A 9327-nucleotide genomic window follows, 5' to 3' on the forward strand; every position below is an offset into this window, starting at 1 on the left:
AAAACTGGTTTAGCGACTCTACTACTTTTAAATCAATTAACTGTATTATCTTTTAGATATTTGGCATATGTCCTCAATTTTTTGAATTGGGTAAATGTATCTTTATTCATCTATGTATTACTTTTATTTATATTTTTGGCAATTTGATATTTTCCCACTTTTTAATGTCTTTCCTTGTCCCAGAGAGAATATGAGATGACTTGTAACAACAATATAATAAATAAGAAAAATACAAATTGCAAGCATTATGTGTTATAATAAAGTCAAAACATGAACTCAGATTTCTTCACTTCCTAACTACATTAAAAAAATGTGGTCCAAGAAGCATTAGCCTCAGCCTCACATGGGAGCTTTTCAGAAATGTGCAATCTCAGACTCTATTTCAGACCTTCTGTATTAGAATCTGTGCTTTGACAATTTCCCCCAAGTGATTTGCATGCATAGCAAAGTTGGAGATGCACCACTTTATAGCATGCCATAGTTTGTTGCTTAATGTGTTTCTAAATTTCCTCATGGCACATATGTGCCACTATTTCTATAATTCCAATCATATTATACCTCAATCATGAGATATAACAGGAGTGTGTAGGTAAGGGATCATTTTGTGTAGAGCATACCTTATCACTTTTGCAATCCTGAAGTAAGATGAGTAAAACTGCTGCAACAACTATAGCTAAGTGCAAATGAGATTTATTGACACATTTTTACTTTCATTTCATTATTAAGTCAAAGAAGATGAATTTTCCCCCAAATTTGCAAGATTGAAAGGCAATTGAGTTAAGAGGACTCTGTGCTTGTAAATATCTAATTACAAAAGCAATTTTCTCTCTTGTTTATAAGAAACTGGAATAATATGCCAGTTTATTCCTTTAGGTGGTATCTATCAAATAAGTGATCCCCAAAAATGTATTTCGCTCTCTTAACGTCAATTCTCAGTTTTCCAATCATCAATTATTTGGTAAGTAGTTTTGCTCCTCTTTTTGTTAGCTCTTTTATCAGAAGATAACCATGTGAAAAAAAAGAAAACCTAAGGATTTGGTCAAATATTTGTTAAGGGAGGTTGAAATCTTGTCCAAATAAACCTTGTCTTTTCTTTCAACCATGCTCCATTCTTGCAAGAATAAGAGTTTACTCTAACATTGTAGAGTTAGTGTTGGATTAATTAACTCATACCATCATGCAATGGAGGCCAGTGTTGTGAGTTCTATTCTTGTTAGACCAATTAAGTTTATTGCTTTTCTCAACAGCCATACTCTATTTATCATGAAGAGATTGAATCTGGAAGTGTGGGTGAACAGGTGTAGATTCATCACATTACTGTATTCACGAGCTTTGTTTCTGTTGCATTGGTAGCATCATTCCAGTATATAGAGGATGGTACTTGGATGTATATGAGAGAGAGATCTTTCATAAGACTGTCCCATTAGTAACTTTGCTACATTTCCCAGTTTATATTTAACGTTCTAAACACATGAATATCTTCTCTTTTTGATCTGGTGTAGAGACAAAAAGATAACGCTTACTACCAAAGTTTGGAAGAATAAAGTCACAGAAGAACACTGAATAATAACTACCTCAAATGTGAACCATTGTACAACTTCTGGATGGTAAAGACCTTTGTAAATGTACCCCTTCATAAGAACAACAAAAACATAGGCAAAATTATCAAAATTAACTTTTTCAAAATTAACTCTGGAGATTAACTAATATCTTTCAACAATCTGAGAATCATTTAAGACAAACTGCTGAATGTTGGTAGAAAAAACAGGTTTTATGGTCTTATCATTAAATCTACTCCTCATCTCCCTTTTGCAGCTCTGCAGTCAGAAGTTTCACAAATATTCTATACAGTCCATGGAATTCTCCAGGCCAGAATACTGGGGTGGGTAGCCTTTCCCTCCTTCAGGTGATCTTCCCAACTCAGGAATTGAACCCAGGTATCCCGCATTGCAGGTAGATTCATTACCAGCTGAGCCACAAGGAAAGCCCAAGAATACTGGAGTGGGTAGCCTATCCCTTCTCCAGCAGATCTTCCCAACCGAGGAATCGAACCAGGGTCTCCTGCATTGCAGGTGGTTTCTTTACCAACTGAGCCACAAGGGAAGCCCCTCACAAATATTGGTCCCTATGAAAATCAGTTCGCTTGCAGTTACAGAAGGGAGCAGATTGTATATAAATTTCCTCAAAAATGTCCCATTCCTGGAGCATTCCTATTTTTAGAGCTTTGACACTGTTTGACCTGTTTCACAGCTCGCTAGAAAAATCCCACTCCAAGTCTGTTATCATTATTAGAATCTGACTCAGCACTTGCTTTGCAAAATAGCCCTGTCCCCAGGTCATTTGTCAAAAACAATCAGTGGCAATTGTTTAACACCTTAGTTGCTTGAGGCAGCAATAACAGTTGGAGCCAAAAAGAGGCTGACCAAGAAGCTAAAAAAAAACAATGATGTGGGGAAAAAAAGACACATATAGGGGAATTTGAAAAGCTCTGAAATGTTCCCAGGTAATCTAAAAGGCCCTGTGCATGTACAGAGTTGTGTGTATGCTCAGGAAATACCTGAGAGAAAGCCAGTCCTTCATCTCTGGCTGGCCTTGAGGCCTTATACAAACAGGCTACGCAGATGTAAACCACCTGGCTGAGTGCTGCAGACATGCTCCAACATATACAGAACCCCTTTGCAAAGACTGGGAGATATACTGGATCCAAGCTTTTAAGGAAATCTTAGCTCAATCATTAGCTTACCAGTAACCTGTGCAATGTGCTCAGCTGCTCAGTCATATCTGACTCTTTGCGTCCCCATGGACTATAACCCACTAGGCTCCACTGTTCATGGAATTTTCCAAGCAAGAATACTGGAGTGGGTTGCCATTTCCTACTCTAGGGGATCTTGCTGAACCAGGGATCAAACCCGCATCTCCTGAGTCTCCTGCATTGGCCGACAAATTCTTTACATCTGTGCCACCTGGGAAGCCCCGACCAATAACCTAGCAAAGCAAAACTCACATTGGCCACACACTCACATTCAGCAAGAAATACAGACTTTACAGAATTAGCCCAGGAAAGTCATTAAACAAGGAGAAGCAAAGGTAACAAAAAAAAGAATAGTTAATAACAAGTCATAAGAAAGTGAGATATGATTTCAAGAGTTGCCACATTATCTAAAAGGCCTAGTTTTCAACAAAGAATTATGAAATACACATAGAAACTGGAAGATAGGTTCATACACAGGAAAAAAAGCAGTTAATAGAAATTATTCCTGAGGGGGCCCAGATGTTGACTTTTCTATACAAAGACTATAAATCATTTACTATGAATATATTCAAAGAACTAAAATAAATCATGTCTAAATAATTGAACCAAGTAAGATAATGATGTTTCAACAAAGGGATAATTTTAATAGAAATTATTTTTAAAAGAAACTAAATAGAAATTCTAGAGTTGAAAAGTGCAATATTTGAAATAAGAAATGTACAAGAGGGATCACACTCTCACCAACACTTATCTTTTGTCGTCTTGATAACAGTCATCTTAACAGGTATAAAGTAACATCGCATTGATGTTTAAATTTGCATTTCCCTGGGGAAATGCAGTGAGCACTTTTCATATACCCATTGGCCATGTGTATATATTCTTTGGAAAGATGTCTATTCAACTTTTTGTACTTAGATCCTGAATGAGTTTCTTATATATTTAGTATATTAACCCCTTATCAGATTTGTGAGTTGCCCTGTACCAAATCCATATAAAAACATCACGAGAAAAATATAGCCCAATAGCTCCTGTGAATATAGTTGTAAAAACTCTCAACAAAATACCAACATACTAAATTCAGCAACATATTAAGTATATTATACAGCATGAGAAAGTGAGATTTATCCCAGGAATCCAAGGGTGGCTCAATATACAAAAATAAAATAATATGCTACATTAACAAAATGAAGGAAACAAATCACATGATCACCTCAAAGCTGATGCAGAAAAGGCATCTAAGAAATCCAACATTCTCATGATAGAAATCAAATTAAGAATTAAAAGGAACTTCCTTAGTATAATAAAGGATAATTTATGAAAAACCCATGACAGATACTATACTGAATGGTGAAAACTAAAAATTTTTCTTCTAAGATCGGGAAGAAGAATATCATACCTCCTTTCACCACTTCTATTCAACATTGTACTGAAGTGCTAACTAGAGCAATTAGGCAATTAAAAAAACTAAAGGTATCCAAACTGGAAAGGAAGAATTAAAATTATCTCTATTTGCAGATGGTATGATCTCATATATAGCAATACTAAAAAAATCTACACACACCAAAGAAACACTTATGGCTAATAAATGAGTATAGCATATTCGAAGAAGGTAAGACCAACATGGGGCTTCCTTGGTAGCTCAGCTGGTAAAGAATCTGTCTGCAGTGTAAGAGACCCTGGCTTGATTGCTAGGTCAGGAAGATCCCCTGGAGAAGGGATAGGCTACCCACTCCAGTATTCTTGGGCTTCTCTGGTAGCTCAGTCAGTAAAGAATCCACCTGCAATGCAGGAGACCTGGGTTCAATCCCTGGGTTGGGAAGAGCCCCTGGAGGAGGGCATAGCAAGCCACTCCAGTATTCTTGACTGGATAGTTCCCATGGACAGAGGAGCCTTGGCAGGCTGCAGTCCATGGGGTTGCAAAGAGTCAGACATGACTGAGCGACTAAGCACACACACACAAGATCAACGTGCACAAAAAATAGTTTTCTTTCTATACACTAGCAATAAACATTCCAAACAGGAAATTTAGAAGGAACTTCATTTAAATTAGCATCAAAAGAATAAAATACTGGGGATAAATTGAACCAGGGAAGTGTAAGATTTGTTTACTGAAGACTACAAAACATTGCTGAAAGAAGGTAGAGAAGGCCTAAACAAATGGAAAGTCATGTATTTTTTTTATTCAAAGATTTAATATTGTTAAGATGGCAGCACTACCCAAGATGATCTATAGATTTAATGCAATCCCTATCAAATTCTCATTGGTAATTTTTGCAGAAATGAAGAAGCTGGTCATAAAATTAATAAGGGATTACAAGAAATGCAGAATAGACAAGAAATAATCTTAAAAAAGAGAAACGAATTTGGAGGACTCACACTACCTATTTTCAAAAATTGCTCCAAATCTACAGTAATCATACAAGTGTGGTACTGGCACAATAATAGACATATGGATACAATGGAGTAGAACTGAGAGCCCAGAAATAAACACATACAAGTATTGTCAATTGATTTTCAACAAGGAGACCAAGACCATTTATTTAATGGGGAGAATAGTCTTTTCAACAAATAGAGTAGGGATGCCTTGATATCCACAAGCAAAGAGAGACGTTGATTCCTACCTTATACCATATACAAAAATTAACTCAAAATGGATCAAGAATCTAAATGTAAAAACTAAAACTACAAAATTCTTAAAAGTAAACATAAGGATGAATCTTCATATCTTTTGATTTGGTAATCATTTCTTATATACTATGACAAAAGCACAAGCAACAAAAAGAAGAAAAAAAGAAAAATTGGACTTCAAAATTAAAAAAACTTGTGCTTCAAAGGATGCTATTACAAAAGACAACCTAAGGAACAAAAGAAAAGATCTGCAAATAATATTTATGGTATAGACTGATTATATAGAACATAATAATGACCTCTAAAAACAAAAAGACAATCCAATTAAACAATGAACAAAGTACTTGAACAGACATTTCTTCAAAGACAATATACAAATGTCAAAAAAAATCACCCGAAAAGATGCTCAACATCAATAGTCATTAGGGAAATACAAGTCAAAACCATGAGGTATCATTTTATATCCAGTAAGATGGCTATAATAAACAAAATTGAATGTAACAAGTGTTGGCAAGGATGTGAAGAAATTGAAACTCTTGTATATGGCTTGTGGGGATATAAAATAGTACAGGAACTTTGTAAAACAGACTGATGATTCCTCAAAAAGTTAAACGTAAAATTACCATGTTGTTGTTCAGTCACTCTGTCATGTTTGACTCTTTGCAACCCCATGGACTGCAGCATGCCAGGCCTCCCTGTCCCTCACTATCTCCCGGAATTTGCCCAAGTTTGTGTCTATTGCATCAGTGATGCCATCCAGCCATCTCATCCTCTGATGCCCTCTTCTTCTCCATTGTATGGATATACCACATTCTGTTCATTTATCAGTTGATGATATTCACTTTTGGGCTGGAGAAGGCAATTACAACCCACTCCAGTACTCTTGCCCGGAAAATCCCATGGATGGAAGAGCCTGGTAGGCTACAGTCCATGGGGTCTCAAAGAGTCGGACAAGACTGAGCGACTTCACTTTGACTTTTCACTTTCATGCATTGGAGAAGGACATGGCAACTCACTCCAGTATTTTTGCCTGGAGAATCAGGGACAGAGGAGCCTAGTGGGCTGCTGTCTATGGGGTCGCACAGAGTCAGACATGACTGAAGCGATTTAGCAGCAGCAGCAGCCACTGCCACTTTTGGGCTATTGTGAATAGTGCTGCTATGAACATTTGTACAAATTTTTGTTACCCAGTAATTATATTCCTAGATATTCAAAATAATTGAAAACAGGTATTCAAACAAAAAATTGTACATAAATGTTCATAGCAGCACTATTCACAATAGCCCAAAAGTGGAATAACCCCCAATTTCATCAACTGATAAATGAACAGAATGTGGTATATCCATACAATGGAATGTCATTCAGCCATAAGAAAGAACTGATACATGTTGTAGTGTGAATGGACCTCAGAATGTTAGGCTAAGTGAAAGGAACCAGGTATGAAAGGTCTCATATTAGTTGATTCTATTTATATGAGGTGTCCAGGATAGATAGATCCGTAGGAGACAGAAAGTGAACTGGTTTTCTGGGAGTTGGTGGGAGGAAATGATGTTTAACGGGGATAGGGTTTTCTATAGGAGTGATGGATTGTTTTTGAGGTGGATGGAGGTCATCCTTGTATGACATTTTGAATGTACCAAGTGCCACTAACTTGTACATATTAGAATGATTAATTTTATGTGATGTAAGTTTTATCACAGTTTTTAAAAACTATTCTAATGAACAGCAAGCATCCTCTCATAGATGAAAGGCAAACTCATTCCATTTCCTGCTCCCTATTTGGATTGGGGCTCACTTCCCTGGTCATCCTTCAGATGATTGAGGTGGTGTTTTGCTTGCTCTCAGCAATGCATCCTTTCTGTGTTTACTAGGGACACAGGTGTAAAGGTTTTAAAACCATCAAGGCCTGGTGGTACAAGCAGCTGTATCTTCTCACTCTTCAGCAACTTTTTTACAGCAGGTCAGTTGGCGAAGGCATCAGGAGAGGCAGAGTTGGCTTTAGCAGAAGGCCTGGGGAGCATTGCTTGAATACAGAGGAACCAAGGATGTGGAATTTCCTTTCTTTATCAATGTTCATTTAAAATTTTCTGTATACCTTTTTATAAATTCAGTTCACTTTAGTCCCTCAGTCATGTCTGACTCTTTGCAAACCCATGAACCACAGCACGCCAGGCCTCCCTGTACATCACCAACTTCTGGAGTTTACCCAAACCCATGTCCATTGAGTCGGTGATGCCATCCAACCATCTCATCCTCTGTCATCCCCTTCTCCTCCTGCCCTCAATCTTTCCCAGCATCAGGGTCTTTCCAATGAGCCAGCTTTTCGCATCAGGTGGCCAAAGTATTGGAGTTTCAGCTTCAACATCAGTCCCTCCAATGAACATTCAGGACTGATCTCCTTTAGGATGGACTGGTTGGATACCCTTGAAGTTCAAGGGACTCTCAAGAGTCTTCTCCAACACCACAGTGCAAAAGCATCAATTCTTCTGCACTCAGCTTTCTTTATAGTCCAACTCTAACATCCATACATGACTACTGGAAAAACCATAGCCTTGACTAGACGGACCTTTGTTGACAAAGTAATGTCTCTACTTTTTAATATGCTATCTAGGTTGTCATAGTTGGTCATACTCCTTCCAAGGAGTAAGCATCTTTTAATTTCATGGCTGCAATCACCATCTGCAGTGATTTTGGAGCTCAAAAAAATAAAGTCAGCCACTGTTTCCACTGTTTCCCCATCTATTTGCCATGAAGTGATGGGTCTAGATGCCATGATCTTAGTTTTCTGAATGTTGAGCTTTAAGCCAACTTTTTCACTCTCCTCTTTCACTTTCATCAAGAGGCTCTTTACTTCTTCTTTACTTTCTGCCATAAGGATGGTGTCATCTGCATATCTGAGGTTATTGATATTTCTCCTGGCAATCTTGATTCCAGCTTGTGCTTCCTCCAGCCCAGCGTTTCTCATGATGTACTCTGCATATAAGTTAAATAAGCAGGGTGACAATATACAGCCTTGATGTACTCCTTTTCCTATTTGGAACCAGTCTGTTGTTCCATATCCAGTTCTAACTGTTGCTTCCTGACCTGCATACAGGTTTCTCAAGAGGCAGGTCAGGTGGCCTGGTATTCCCATCTCTTTCAGAATTTTCCACAGTTTGTTATGATCCACACAGTCAAAGGCTTTGGCATAGTCAATAAAGCAGAAATAGATGTTTTTCGATGATCCAGCAGATGTTGACAATTTGATCTCTGGTTCCTCTGCCTTTTCTAAAACCAGCTTGAACATCTGGAAGTTCACGGTTCAGGTATTGCTGAAGCCTGGCTTGAAGAATTTTAAGCATCACTTTACTAGCATGTGAGATGAGTGCAATTGTGTGGTAGTTTGAGCATTCTTTGGCATTGCCTTTCTTAGGGATTGGAATGGAAACTGACCTTTTCCAGTCCTGTGGCCACTGCTGAGTTTTCCAAAGTTGCTGGCATATTGAGTGTAGCATTCATAGCATCAACTTTCAGGATTTGAAGTAGCTCAAGTGGAATTCCATCACCTCCACTAGCTTTGTTCGTAGTGATGCTTCCTAAGGCCCACTTGACTTCACATTCCAGGATGTCTGGCTCTAGGTGAGTGATCACACCATCATGATTATCGGGGTCATGAAGATCTTTTTTGTACAGTTCTTCTGTGTATTCTTGCCACCTCTTCTGAATATCTTCTGCTTCTGTTATGTCCCTACCATTTCTGTCCTTTATTGAGCCCATCTTTGCATGAAATATTCCCTTGGTATCTCCAATTTCCTTGAAGAGAGCTCTAGTCTTTCCCATTCTGTTGTTTTCCTCTATTTCTTTGCACTGATCACTGAGGCAGGCTTTCTTATCTCTCCCTGCTATTCTTTGGAACTCTGCATTCAAATGGGTATATCTTTCTTTTCTCCTTTGCTTTTCACTTCCCT

Source organism: Dama dama, chromosome X, assembly GCF_033118175.1.
Source record: "Dama dama isolate Ldn47 chromosome X, ASM3311817v1, whole genome shotgun sequence".
NCBI classification, from domain to species: Eukaryota; Metazoa; Chordata; class Mammalia; order Artiodactyla; family Cervidae; genus Dama; species Dama dama.